Raw genomic sequence first — 15,430 nt, 5'->3', positions numbered from 1 at the left:
TTTTTTCTTTACTGTTTTAATGTCTGCATAAAATGTTCCTTCCATTAACTTTATACCCCAAATATTGAAATTTTGCTTGAAAATGTACACAATATTATAATTATTGATATGGGTAAAGTTAAGTTCAGTTGGTTAATTAAAACCTACATATAATCTGCTGGCTTACAGTGAATGATGTCAGATTCATGATCTCTGAAGATCTAGCTTCTGGACCAGGGACCAGGCTTGATCACTCAAGAGCTTTTGTGTAGCAGAGTTTTATTAAGGTAAGAAAAGGGACAGAGAATGCTTCTGACATAGACATCATAAGGGGGGTGGAGAATGTCCCCATTACTAGTCTAAGCAAGGGACTTATATACTTTTTTAAATTAGTTATTAAAATAAATCAAAAGAATATCTCAAGTTGTAAAAATCTTACCAGACCCATTGCCATAATATATGTTTTAAGATAACAGGATTAGTCAGAGAAGGTATTCAAGAAAGAGAAACTGTCCTTAAATAGGATACACTGTTGCCATATAATCCTTACTAAGGAATATAGAAGTGGCTTCCCTGGTGACTTAGATGGTAAAGCGTCTGATGGTAAAGAGCCTGGTGGGCTACAGTCCATGGGGTCCCAAAGAGTCGGACACGACAGAGTGGCTTCACTTCACTTCACTTCACTTCAGGGAATGTAGAATAAAAGATTGTCCTTTCCTCCTCCTTGAGAATTCCAGACCCCTATCTCCTCCTTAAGAACCCCAGACCCCTTTGTCCTCCTCAGGGACCCTGGACTTCTTATCAACCTACCTAGGAATTGACTCTCTCAACTCAGTGAAGTACTGTTGCTAAAACTGCTTGCAGTGATATAAAGAAACAAGGACAAATTGGCAGCACTCCTGGCTTCCCTGGTGGTTCAGACAGTTAAGTGTCTGCCTGCAATGTGGGAAACCTGAGTTTCATCCCTGGGTCGGGAAGAGCCCCTAGAGAAGGAACTGCCAACCCACTCAAGTACTCTTGCCTAGAAAATTCCATGGATGGAGAAGCGTTGTAGGCTACAGTCCATGGGGTCGCGAAGAGTCTGACACGACTGAACCACTCCACTGGTTCTGGAGTGGATTTTTCACATGGGAATCTCTCATTCACTAGTAACTTTGGCCCAGAAAACGTCTATCACCAAAGCATTAAATGTGTAGTGATGAAAGAAACACATAAGATCTATTAAAAGAATACCATGGAAGTCTAAATGCCTATACATTATGGGGTGAAAGATAAGATTCCTGGCATTGCAATAAGCTCTCAGTCTCTCCAGAGCTGAAACACTATTTTATATTTATTGTTTTATATATTTATGAAATTGTTTAATTTTAAAATATATGGACTATTCCAAAATTATATCTCAAGCCCAATTCCCCTGAACTGCAAATATGTATAATATGTATGTCTGATTTAACATCTCCAGTAGTATAACACATAGGCATCTTAAATTTAATAATGTGGTCAAAGATATTCTTTCCCACACCTTCATCTTCAAGTTTTCTTGTCTTCATTGAAGGCATATATATTCTTTTAATTACTCAGGTTAAAATTCTTGGTGATTTTATTAAATCCCTCTCTTGGATCTCACAAGTGATCTGTTTGAAAATTCTATCAAATTAATGGTTAGGTATTGGAAATTGTCAGTAAAGAGGCCAAAATGTTAGATGATATCTAATATTTGGGAGCTTCTCCCAAGCCCCACCTCACAATTGTGGGCAATTTCAATGTTTCTTTGTTATTAGTATAATAATATATAATCTGTATAATAATATATAGTTATATATTATTATATAATCTCTCAGAGTCTTCCTTTGTATCCTTCAGCATCTGATGTCTTCTTTCCCACTTTGGAAGCAGTAGGGTTCTTATCCCTTTGACATTATTTAGTGATCTCCTCTCATGAAGGACCACATCAGTTACACTGGCCTCAGAAACACTGCTGCCCCAGGACATTTGCACTTCCTCTTCCTCTAAATATATACAAGGATAGCAGTCTCATTACCTTTAGGTCTTTACTGATAATGTGCCTTTTGGATTAACATTTCCCATGACACCATGTTAAATATAAATATTTACAAGACAAAAATCTTTCATACAAACTCCACACTCAAATATATATTACCATGTAGCATAATACATATTTTATGTATTTTTTTCACGTTTTATGTATTAATTATACTTATATCCTTATTCTTCCTCTAAAATGCCAACTTCCAAGAGCAGGGATTTTGGCCTCTTTACTGTCAATTTCTAGGACCTAGACCAGGACTGCCTGTAGCATGCCAGATGTCCGACTCTTTGGTGATCCTATGGACCATGCCTGCCAGGCTTCTCCGTCCATGGGGATTATCCAGGCAAGAATACAGGAGTTGGTTGCATGTTCTCCTCCAGGAGAACAGGATTAGATACACAGTAATTGTGTAATCTGTTGTTAAATACACATATTTAACTATATAATGAATTGAATGGCACTATTTTTTAAGAAATAAACATAAAATAATATCTCAACTGGATAATCTAATCATTAAAAACATAAAAGACTTCTAAAAGTGTCTGAATTCAAATAGACACTTAAAATATTTTTGCTAAGTAAAATATTAATGAATGAACAACTTAAAACCATAAAGAAATCTTTCTTCAAATGTTTTATGTGAGTTTGACTTTTTTTAAATGTCTTTCTCCTTGCTGTTGGCCTTCTATAAATATATATATTTAATTTAATATAGGCCAAGTAGTTTTTAATAGTTCTTATTAAAAAGAGATCAGTAGCCAGACAAAGGCTATATTCCAACTGAAGTAGTCCTTTATCATAGCAGTACATGACATCTCTTAGGAAAGTAACTTAATGATAATTTGACCTTCAAAATAACTATAGTTACTATTTTATAAAGTATGTCTTACAAAGGCTGTGAGATTTACTCACATTAAAGTACTCTGAAGAAATTCAATAAAGTGGCACACATTTATCATCTCCTATTTTTAGTTATCTCATGTGGTTTAAACTACTAATTTACATGTTGCTATTTTTAATACAATTAATGCTTGATTAAGAGCCTTTGCTTACTATGTTTCACAGCTAATTTATGGCATTGTATGTATCTAAATGATATTAGCTGTGATTTTTTTTCTTTAATATGTGTTCTTTGAAATTTACCAAAATTGTGCCAAAATTCTATATTGCAAATACATATGTAATATAATGCTCAATGTCATATGTCATCAAGACAATTTAAATTCATATGGCACTACATACAACTACATAAATAGTTTTAAAAAAGAAACAAAAATAACAAAAACAACTTACAATACTCTTTGTTGGTATGGATGTGGAGCAACAAGAACCTGCATTCATTGGATAAAATGTGGTTCCCAGGGATTTGGGGAGAAGAGAAGTTGAACAAGTCTTACTCATAAGGTATTTTGTAAGGTGATGAGACTGTCTGTTTGATATTGCAGTTGTGGATATATGATGCTATGTATGTGTTGAAACTATAGAAATGTAAACTACAAAGAATGAAACTTAATGTATTAAATTTATTTAAATTGTCCCAGTAAGGAATTCAGACTCTGACAAAGAATCTAGCTGTATTCAGTTCAGTTCAGTAGCTCAGTTTTGTCTGACTCTTTACAACCCCATGGACTGACAGGCCTTCCTGTCCATCTTCAACTCCCGTAGTTTACTCAAACTCATATCCATTGAGTCGGTGATGCCATACAGCCATCCATTCCTCTGTCATCCCCTTCTCCTCCTGCCTTCAATCTTTCCCAGCATCAGGGTCTCTTCCAATGACTCAGCTCTTCCCATCAAGTGGCCAAAGCATTGGAGTTTCAGCTTCAACATTAGTCCTTCCAATGAACATTCAAGACTGATTTCCATTAGGATGGACTGGCTGGATCTCCTTGCAGTCCAAATGACTCTCAGAGTCTTCTCCAACACCACAGTTCGAAAAATCATCAGTTCTTTGGTGCTCAACTTTCTTTATAGTCTAACTCTCACATCCATACATGACTACTGGAAAAACCATAGCCTCGACTAGATGGACCTCTGTAGTCAAAGTAATGTCTCTGCTTTTTAATATGCTGTCTGGGTTGGTCATAACTTTTCTTCGAAGGAACAAGCATCTTTTGCTTTCAAGGCTCCAATCACTGTCCACAATGATTTTGGATACCAAGAAAATAAAATCTGTCACTGTTTCCACTTTTAACCCATCTATTTCCCATGAAGTGATGGCACCAGATGCCATGATATTAGTTTTCTGAATGTTGAGTTCTAAGCCAACTCTTCACTCTCTTCTTTCACTTTCATCAAGCGGCTCTTTAGTTCTCTTTCTGCCATAAAGGTGGTGTCATCTGCATATCTGAGATTGTAGATATTTCTTCTGGCAATCTTGATTCCAGCTTGTGCTTCATCCAGGCCAACATGTCTCATGATGTTCTCTGCATATAAGTTAAACAAGCAAGGTGACAATATATGCCTTGATGTACCCCTTTCTTGATTTGGAACCAGTCTGTCATTCCATGTCAAGTTTTAACTGTTGCTTCTTGACTTGCATACATATTTCTCAGGAGGAAGATCAGGTGGTAAGGTATTCCCATCTTTTGAAGACTTTTACAGTGTCTGTTGTGATCCACACAGTAAAAGGCTTTGTTATAGTCAACAAACCAGAAGTAAATGTTTTTCTGGAACTCTTGCTTTTTTTGATGATCCAACAGATGTTGGCAATTTTATCTCTGGCTCTTATGCCTTTTCTAAATGCAGCTTGAACATTTGGAAGTTCACAGTTCATGTGCTATTGAAGCCTGGCTTGGAGAATTTTGAGCACTACTTTACTAGTGTGTGAGATGAGTGCAATTGTGTGGTAGTTTGAACATTCTTTAGCATTGCCTTTCTTTGGGATTGGAAAGAAAACTGACTCTTCCAGTCCTGTGGCCACTGTGGGGTTTTCCAAATTTGCTGGCATAATGAGTGCAGCACTTTTACAGTATCATCTCTCAGGATTTGAAATAGTTCAATGGGAATTCTGTCACCTTCACTAGATTTGTTTGTAGTTATGTTTCCTAAGGCACACTCGACTTCATGCTTCAGGATGTCTGGCTCTAGGTGAGTGATCATACCATTGTGATTATGTGGGTTGTGAAGATCTTTTTTGTATTGTTCTGTGTATTCTTGCCACCTCTTCTTAATATCTTCTGCTTTTGTTAGGTCTATACCATTTCTGTCCTTTATTGTGCCCATCTTTGCATGAAATGTTCCCTTAGTACCTCCAATTTTCTTGAAGAGATCTCTAGGCTTTCCCATTCTATTGTTTTCATCTGTTTCTTTTCATTGATCGCTGAGGAAGGCTTTCTTATCTCTCCTTGCTATTCTTTGGAACTCTGAATTCAAATGGGTTTATCTTTCCTTTTCTCCTTTGCCTTTAACTTCTCTTTTCACAGATACTTGTAAGGCCTCCTAGGACAACCATTTTTCCTTTTTGCATTTCTTTTTCTTGGGGATGGTCTTGATCCCTCCCTTCTTTACAATGTCATGAACCTCTGTCGATAGTCCTCCAGGCAATCTATCAGATGTAATCCCTTAGAGCTGTTTCTCACTTCCACTGTATAATCATAAGGGATTTGATTTAGGTCATCCCTAAATGGTCTAGTAGTTTTCCCCACTTTCTTCAATTTAAGTCTGAATTTGGCAATAAGGAGTTCTTGATCTGAGCCACAGTCAACTCCCAGTCTTGTTTTTGCTGACTGTATAGAGCTTCTCTGTCTTTGTCTGCAAAGACCATCTGGTGATGTCCATGTGTAGAGTCTCCTGTGTTGTTGAAAGTGGGTGTTTGCTATGACCAGTGTGAATGCCCTTGGCAAACTCTTTTAGCCTTTTCCCTGCTTCATTCTGTACTCCAAAGTCAATTTGCCTGTTACTCCAGGTATTTCTTGCCTCCCTACTTTTGTATTCCAGTCCCCTATAATGAACAGGACATCTTTCTGGGGTGTTCATTCTAGAAGACCTTCTAGGTCTTCATAGAACTGTTTAATTTCACATTCAGTATTACCGTTCGGGGCATAGACTTGCACTGCTGTATAACTACTCTATTAAGGAAACTAACTGGAGGAGGTTAGTAAAAACTACCAACCTAAGTAACTTTGGAAAGAAGTTAGGTCTGGAAAAGTAATGTCAAAAAGAGCTCTACATAGCATAGTACTCTAATTGATAACATTCCAAGGTGGTACAGGATAACAATTTTGATAGTAGTATAGATATATAGTTGGATTATATATTAACTAGATGGAAGGTAAATGGAAGGATCTAGATATCTCACTATTGAATTAGAGAGTTACAGATAAACAATGGGGACAAATGCCTCAAATGATAATGGAATAGATTTGGAGACACCATTATGAGCTCATGTTTAGCTTAATATAGATGCAAATCAACATACATAAAAGGATGATAGATATATGTGTATACACAGTGACAAATGCACACATTTAGAGATATTGATAGATTTGTGTCTATCTTTCCATTTATCTAAAAGGAAGCATGCACAATGAGTACCTGCCAAATAAAGCAGTATTCAAACAAAGAAAAAAGAGTTGGTTGAATATAGGAAACCTGACATATACAACCTCATGGAGGTTATTAAGATCACTATCTTCAGTGGTAAGTCATGTTGACAGTATAAAGTCTCATGATATAATTAAAATGACACTTTCCTTCTGAACTACTCCTCCCCCAAATGTGTAAGCAGAGTCAATTATTAAAAAATATCAACTTTCTTTTGAGCAATACTGTACAAAACTTATGAGCAATATGACTTAAAACCATCAAGTTCATCAAAAGCAGGAAAAGTGTGTGAAACTGTCACAGCCAAATAGAGGAGAGTCTAGGATCTGTCTACTAAATGTAATATATCATTCTAGGTAGACTCCTGAATAGAAAAAAAGTATTAATTGAAAACTGAATACATTTCCTAACTTTAGTTACTATATAGTTATATTAATAAATAATACATAAATATCAATATTTTATAAACAATCAAAAATTTTAAAAGTTCAAAGTAGAAGGGGTGTAAACAAATGTGAAAAGAAAATATTTTCACAGAAAATATCTGGAAATATATAAAATATATTTATATTTACATATAAATATATTTATATTTATAAATATAAATTTATATTGATATTTATAAATATCAATATTTATAAATATCAATATATATATCAGGAAATATCACAAATATATAGAATTGTTTATGTCATATAGTATTTTAAATTTGTGACTTTATGATATAGGTTTTTTAATGAATTATTGATTAGCATGTAATTAATGGAAAGTATTGTGACAGAAAGAAAAGCATAACAATGTTATCTAAAACACCTTTTTCCTTTTGAAAAGTTACAAGCCTCACATCCATAGCATAGGCCCTAGGACATGCAACTTAACAAGTTGGGTGAAAGTGAAAGTCACTCAGCTGTGTCCAGCTCTTTGCAACCCCATGTGAAATTCTCCAGCCAGAGTATTGGAGTGGGTAGTGAGAGAGTCAATTCCTAGGCAGGTTGGTAATAAGTCTGGGGCTCTCAAGGAGGGTATAGGGGTCTTGAATTCTCAAGGAAAAGGAAAGGACAAACTTTTTTTCTACATTGCTTTGTCTTAGTCAATACAACAATGTATCCTGCTTGAGGACAGTTTCCCCTTCCTGAAAACCTTCTGACTAATCCTGTTTTCTTAAACTGTATATTATGGGAGTGGGTCTAGTAAAAATCTATCTATTGTTAGTTCTAATCTTGTTATCTTAAAATGTAAACTGTGGAAATGGTCTAGTAAGATCTTTACAACCTTGAGACACTCTTGATTTATTGTAATAATCAATTGAAAATAGTATATAACTCCTTTGCTTAGACCAGAGACTGGGACACTCTCCACCCTTCTTCTGATGTTTGTGTCAGAAGCTTTCTCTGTCCCTTTTTCACTTTAATAAAACTCTGCTACACAAAAGCTCTTGAGTGATCAAACCTGGTCCCTGGTCCCGAATCTAAATCTTTGGAGATCAAAAATCATTCACCATAAGCTATCAGTAGCTTTTCGCTTTTCCAGGGGATCTTCCCAACCCAGGGACTGAACTCACGTCTCCCGATTACAGGTGGATTCTTTACCAGCTAAGCCACCAGGGAAGCCCAAGAATACTGGAGTGCTTAGCCTCTCTCTTCTCCGGCAGATCTTCCAGACTTAGGAATCCAACCAGTTTCTCCTGCATTGCAGGCGGATTCTTTACCAGCCGAGCTATCAGGGAACCCTTATTGGAAGCATGGGACAATTGTGGGTCATACTCTTTTGAAAATTTAATATTTTTAAATCGTAAAACTAATTATAACAATTTTTAAAAATTGCATAGGAGAACAATTTAAAATCTTTCACATCCCCACATGCCATCTTTTGTGGCAATTTGTATACATTTAAAGTTCTACATATTTTCTTAGAAAGCAGAATACTCATGTATCTAAGGAACTGCAAGTTACATATCTAATTCATTGCAGATCAATAAGAATTTATAAGTAAAAATCAATACTATTAATGATTTAAAGTTCTTTAGTGTGTATGCTTAAAACATACGAGATATTTCATAGAACAGTTGCAAAGTCTGGATCCACTTTTTGTCATATAAATAAGCACTTTTTTAACCAGAGGTGTAACCCATGGAAAATGATGACAGAAATAAAGCACTGCAGAATAAGTGAATCTCATGAAGTGTGTTCTATACATATGAAATAACAGATCACAGAATATATATATGAATCATAATTTGTGAGATAATTGATAATAGCAATTTTAATATGTTAAAGCAACTATAAATCCTTATTTCATTTTTACTGAAATTAGATGTGTGGTTAACAATGTCAGAAATAAGTTCATTTTTTAACTATAAAAATTAATTTCAATCATAATTGTGCCTAACCAATCATACTCAATTTCATTTTAGAAAATTGTATTACGATAGAAATAAGCTGAGAATGAAACATCTACAATATAATTACTTGATTTCCCCATCTTTGATTTTTCCTCTATATTTTAATAGGTGTACTTACATGGCCAGTGTACTTACATGGCATCAGCTAACACTAATTAGACTGAAGATGTTATCTGATTCTCTTTCATGTGAATGGCTCAAAACTACCTCTTATTTATTAGACCTATTACTTGGCAGTCATTTTAAAATCAACTGTAGAATTTTTCATCTAGATAATAGCATTGTTACAGCACTAAATTTCCCACAGACAAAGTTCAAAACACATTTATTAACCAAAGTTCACCTTCCCCACTAAATGTATAAAAGCTCTTAGAGTTTGCTCAATTTACTATTAAGAGTTCTATAAAACAGCTATAATAATATAAACTTTTTAGATTCATTTTGTTCAAAAAGAGAATTATTTTATCTCTCTCTGTTTGTTTCTATCTGTAATTATGCTCTGAGTTAAAGAACTTGCATTATACATGAACCTTGCCATGAATATCATCAGGACATGGTTAGTCAATCTCAGAATTAGTGTGGATTCACAGAAGGTCTTCATTCAGACCTGAGATATACTTTTAATAATTCTGAATATACTTTTATATATACTGAATATACTTTTAATATTCTGAAAATAGAGTAAATAGGTTTTACAATTTAATTTATATGCAGATAGTCATAGATATTAAGAAAGGAAACTGTTGAAAATATTGTCTACCTCAGAAAATATCTGGCAAATTCTGTTTCTGCAAGAAATATTTCCAATTGCTCCATTACATTATTTTCAGGTTGCCTGGTAACTATTTGGTTATTACACAATTCCGTTCTAATTTGTTGTGCATTAGCTCTGTTCTGCAAAAAGCATGATTATTATTTTGCATGAAAAGAGGAGGCAGATGGTATGTCTTTCATCCTTGTGGATGGAAGACCAATGAAAACTGCACTTTTCAGATTTCTCTACTTGCAGGCATCAAAAAAAGACTCTTGTAAGGTCTTTCTCATGTCTTCTTGACTCAAGAGACTCAATTTTGATTACTAAAATTATACAAGGTTAAATAAATTACATGTCATTTACTTAGTAAATGCAATTCCTTCTTGAAGTATGAATGCCCTTAAAAAAAAAAAAAGCATAACTGCTCTGAAAAAAAGTAGCAATGCAAAAGGAAGTGGCTATTACTGTTGTGTATAAGATAAAGGAAGAAGTACCTATATAGTAAAAAAAAAAAAAAAAACTCTCAGGTATGAAATGATCACACCCAATATATGGGATAAAATATGTCATGGTACAGTAAAAGACAGTGCTGAAGAATGCTTTCTCTCTTTACAAGTTAGTCTTTGGCTGATACCAAAAAGAAAGCCAATCTATGTAACTTAAGCATAAGCAGAATTGACTGATGAATGAGATGAATGCTTGCAAAATGTCCAAGAACTAAGTGAGGTATAGAATATCACAATATTGATTTCAGCTTGTGTTTCATCCCTCCTGGAATTTCCCATTATGTACTCTTCATAAAAGTTAAACAAGCAGGGTGACAATATAGAGCCTTGATGTACTCCTTTCCCGACTTGAAACCAGTCTGCTGTCCCAAGTCTAGTTCTAACTGGTGCTTCCTGACCCGCATAGATTTCTCAGGAGGCAGGTCAGGTGGTCTGGTATTCCCATCTCTTGAATAGTTTTCCCATGGTTTGTTGTGAACCACACAGTCAAAGGCTTTGGCATAGTCAACAACCAGAAGTGGATGTTTTTCTGGAACTCCCTTGTTTTTTTGATGGTCCAATGGATGTTGGCAATTTCATCCTTGGTTCCCCCATCTTTTCTAAATACAGCTTGAACATCTGGAAGTTCACGGTTCATGCACTCTTGAAGACTGTCTTGGAGGATTTTGAGCATTACTTTGCTAGTGTGTGAGATGAGTACAATTGTGCAGTAGTTTGAACATTCTTTGGGATTGCCTTTCTTTGGAATCAGAATGAAAACTAACTTTTCCAGCACTGTGGCTACTGTTGAATTTTCCAATTTGCTGGCATATTGAGTGCAGCACTTTCACAGCATCATCTCTCAGGATCTGAAATAGTTCAACTAGAATTCCATAGTTTCACTAGCTTTGTTCGTAGTGATGCTTCCTAAGGCCCACTTGACTTCACATTCAAGGATGTCTGGCTCTAGGTGAGTGATAACACCATTGTGGTTATCTGTGTTATGAAGATCTTTTTTGTACAGTTCTTCTGTATATTCTTGCCACCTCCTCTTAATATCTTCTCCTTCTGTTAGGTAAATACCATTTCTGTCCTTTATTGAGCCCATCTTTGCTTGAAATGTTCCCTTGGTATCTCTAATTTTCTTGAAGAGATCTCTGGTAGTTCCCATTTTATTGTGTTCCTCTACTTCTTTGCATTGATAACTGAGGAAGGCCTTTTTTTATCTTTCCTTGTTATTTTTTGGAACTCTGCATTCAAATGGGTATATCTTTCATTTCCTCCTTTGCCTTTATCTTCTCTTCTTTTTGCAGCTATTTGTAAGGCTTCCTCAGACAACCATTTTTCCTTTTTGCGTTTCTTTTTCTTGGGGATGGTCTTGATCACTGCCTCCTGTACAGTGTCATGGACTTCTGTCCATAGTTCTTCATGCATTCTGTCTTTCAGATCTAATCCCTTGAATCTATTTTTTCCTTTCACTGTATTCTTATATGGGATTTGATTTAGGTCTTATCTGAATGGTCTAGTGGTTTTTCCCTACTTTCTTCAATTTAAGTCTGAGTTTGGCAATAAGGAGTTCATGATCTGAATCATAGTCAGCTCCCAATCTTGTTTTTGCTGACGGTATACAGCTTCTCCATCTTTGACTGCAAAGAATATAATCAATCTGATTTCAGTATTGACCAACTGGTGATGTCCATGTGTAGAGTCTTTTATTGTGTTCTTGGAAGAGGGTGTTTGCTATGATCAGTGCATTCTCTTGGCAAAACTCTATGACCCTTTGACCTACTTCATTTTGTACTCCAAGGCCAAATGTGCCTGTTACTCCAGGTATTTCTTGACTTCCTACTTTTGCATTCCAATTCCATATAGTGAAAAAGACATCCTTTTTAGGTGTTAGTTCTAGAAGTTCTTCTAGGTCTTCATAGAAATGTTCAACTTCAGCTTCTTCAGCATTACTCTTCAGGACATAGATTGGATTACTGTGATATTGAATGGTTTGCCTTGGAAACAAACAGAGGTCATTCTGTCATTTTTGAGATTGCATCCAAGCACTGCATTTCGGACTCTTGTTGACTATGAGGGCTACTCCATTTCTTCTAATGGATTCTTGCCCACAGTAGTAGATATAATTGTCTTCTGAGTTTAATTCACCCATTCCAGTCCATTTCAGTTCACCAATGCCTAAAAAGTCAATGTTTACTCTTGCCATGTCCTGTTTGACCACTTTCAATTTGTCTTGTTTCATGGACCTAACATTCCAGGTTCCTCTGCAATATTGCTCTTTATAGCATTGGACTTTACTTCCATCACCAGTCACATCCATGACTGGGTGTTGTTTTTGCTTTGGCTCTGTCTCTTCATTATTCCTGGAATTATTCCTCCACTTATCTCCAGTAGCACATTGGGCATCTAGCAACTTGGGGAGTTCATCTTTTAGTGTCCTATCTTTTTGGCTTTTGAAACTGTTCATGGGGTTCTCAAGGCAAGAATACTGAAGTGGTTTGCCATTCCCTTCTCCAGTGGACCACATTTTGTCAGAACTCTCCACCATGTCCCGTCCTTCCTGGGTGGCCCTACATGGCATGGCTCATAGTTTCACTGAGTTAGATAAGGCTGTGGACTATGTGATCAAATTGGTTAGTTTTTTGTGATTGTGGTTTCCATTATGTCTGCCCTCTGACTGAGAAGAATAAGAGATTCAGGGAAGCTTCCTGATGGGAGAGATTCACTGAGGTGGAAACTCGGTCTTGTTCTGATGGGTGAAGCTATGGTCAGTGAATTATGAGAGTCAGTTCAGTCACTCAGTCATGTCTAACTCTTTGTGACCCCATGAATCTTAGCACACCAGGCCTTCCTGTCCATCACCAACTCCGGGAGTCTACCCAAACCCATGTCCAACGAGTCAGTGATACCATCCAGCCATCTCATCCTCTGTTGTCCCCTTCTTCTCCGGCCCCTAATCCCTCCCAGCATCAGGGTCTTTACCAACGAGTCAGCTCTTTGCATCAGGTGGTCAAAGTATTGGAGTTTCGGCTCTAACATCAGTCCTTCCAATGAACACCCAGGACTGAGTCCTTCCAATGAACACCCAGGACTGAGTCCTTCCAATGAACACCCAGGACTGATCTCCTTTAGGACGGACTGGTTGGATCTCCCTGGAGTCCAAGGGATGCTCAGGAGTCTTCTCCAACACTACCATTCAAAAGCATCAATTCTGGTGCAGCAGTTTCCAGTGGTCCTAGGAGGAGAGGGTTTTGTCTTTTCGTTGACGTTGTAGCTGTTAACTTTGAAATCAGTCGAGTTTCGGGAGTCACCACCGCTGTCGTCAACATGTCGGTCCCAAGCTCACTCATGAAGCAACCGCCTATTCAGTCAATGACTGGGGCTGTCCCGGTTCGCAATGAGAAAGGTGAGATTTCGATGGAAAAAGTGAAGGTAAAACGTTATGTGTCGGGAAAGAGGCCGGACTATGCCCCTATGGAGTCCTCAGATGAGGAGGATGAAGAGTTTCAGTTCATTAAGAAAGCCAAAGAACAAGAAGCAGAGCCTGAGGAACAGGAGGAGGATTCATCTAGTGACCCTCGGCTGTGGCTTTTGCAGAACTATATTAGTGAGACACCGGAAAATAGTGGAACCTGAAGTGGTTGGAGAAAGTGACTCCGAAGTAGAAGGAGATCCTTGGCGCATGGAACGAGAAGATAGCAGTGAAGAAGAGGAAGAAGAGATTGATGAGGAGAAGATAGAACGGCGTTGGCATGATGCGCCAAAGAGCACAGGAGAGGAAAAATGAAGAGCTGGAAGTCATGGAGGTGGAAGACGAGGGGCGTTGTGGGGAGGAGTCCGAATCAGAGCCTGAGTGTGAGGAGTACACAGACAGTGAGGATGAGATGGAGCCTCGCCTTAAGCCAGTCTTCATTCGGAAGAAGGACCGGGTGACGGTTCAAGAACGTGAGGCTGAAGCATTGAAACAGAAGGAGCTGGAGCAGGAGGCCAAACATGTGGCTGAGGAGAGACGCAAGTGCACACTCAAGATTGTAGAGGGAAACCAAGAAAGAGCTGGAGGAGAACAAGCGGCCTCTGGCTGCCCTGGAGGCACTCAATACTGACGATGAAAATGACAAGGAGGAATATGAGGCCTGGAAAGTTCGGGAGTTAAAGAGAATCAAGAGGGACAGAGAAGACAGAGAAGCACTTGAGAAGGAGAAAGCAGAAATTGAACGAATGAGAAACCTAACTGAGGAAGAGAGGCGAGCTGAGCTTCGGGCAAATGGCAAAGTCATCACCAACAAAGCTGTTAAGGGCAAATACAAGTTCCTACAGAAGGATTATCACCGGGGTGCCTTCTTCATGGATGAGGATGAAGAAGTATACAAGAAAGATTTCAGCGCACCTACCCTGGAGGATCATTTCAACAAAACCATTCTTCCCAAAGTCATGCAGGTCAAGAACTTTGGACGCTCTGGTCGTACCAAATACACCCACCTCGTGGATCAAGACACCACCTCCTTTGACTCAGCATGGGGCCAAGAGAGTGCCCAAAATACAAAGTTCTTTAAACAAAAGGCAGCTGGGGTATGAGATGTATTTGAATGACCATCTGCCAAGAAGCGGAAAACTACTTAGAGTTCAACTACCTGTTCTTCCAGCTGTGGGACACAAGGGGAAATCTCAGCATCTGGTCCTTGATTTGTTTTTACTACTATTCACATGGCCCCTGTATCCAGCCTACTGAACCTATTCCCATACTTGTGGCACTGGGCAAACCCAGTCTTTGAAAGTGCTTTGTGAGGTTTGGACTCATGCTGAGAAGCCTGCAAAAAAGCATTGTCCAGGTAGGATTAGAGGCTCCCACTTAGGACTATTTCTGAGAAATCTTGAATGTCATTACTGCTCTGGCTTCCCATATTCACTTGGGACTGTTCCAAGTTTCTTTTTCCAGCTCTGAGCTTGGGTTAGAAACATGGATGGACATGTAAGTGGACAATGTATTATTTCTACCTTATAGGAAGTCTAAAATCATTGAAAACCTGTTTTGCATTTTTGGGTAAATTTTTCTAGGCAAACATAAAAAAAAAAAAGCATGAATTCTTTGGTGCTCAGCTTTCTTCACTATCCAACTCTCACATCTATACATGACTACTGGAAATAGTCTTGAGAAGACGGACGTTTGTTGGCAAAGTAATGTCTCTGCATTTTAATATGCTATCCAGGTT

General features: G+C 37.5%; 1 pseudogene; it reads left to right on the top strand.

Annotated features, from left to right (window-relative positions):
- The first annotated feature begins 13,442 nt into the window (after nt 1–13,442).
- LOC110147399 (microfibrillar-associated protein 1 pseudogene) lies at nt 13,443–15,173 on the top strand (annotated as a pseudogene).
- The last annotated feature ends 257 nt before the right edge of the window (nt 15,174–15,430 follow it).

The sequence above is a fragment of the Odocoileus virginianus genome, chromosome 25 (assembly GCF_023699985.2).
Source record: "Odocoileus virginianus isolate 20LAN1187 ecotype Illinois chromosome 25, Ovbor_1.2, whole genome shotgun sequence".
NCBI classification, from domain to species: Eukaryota; Metazoa; Chordata; class Mammalia; order Artiodactyla; family Cervidae; genus Odocoileus; species Odocoileus virginianus.
The sequence above is the reverse complement of the archived record's forward strand: the minus strand, read 5'-3'. Positions and strand labels throughout refer to the sequence as shown.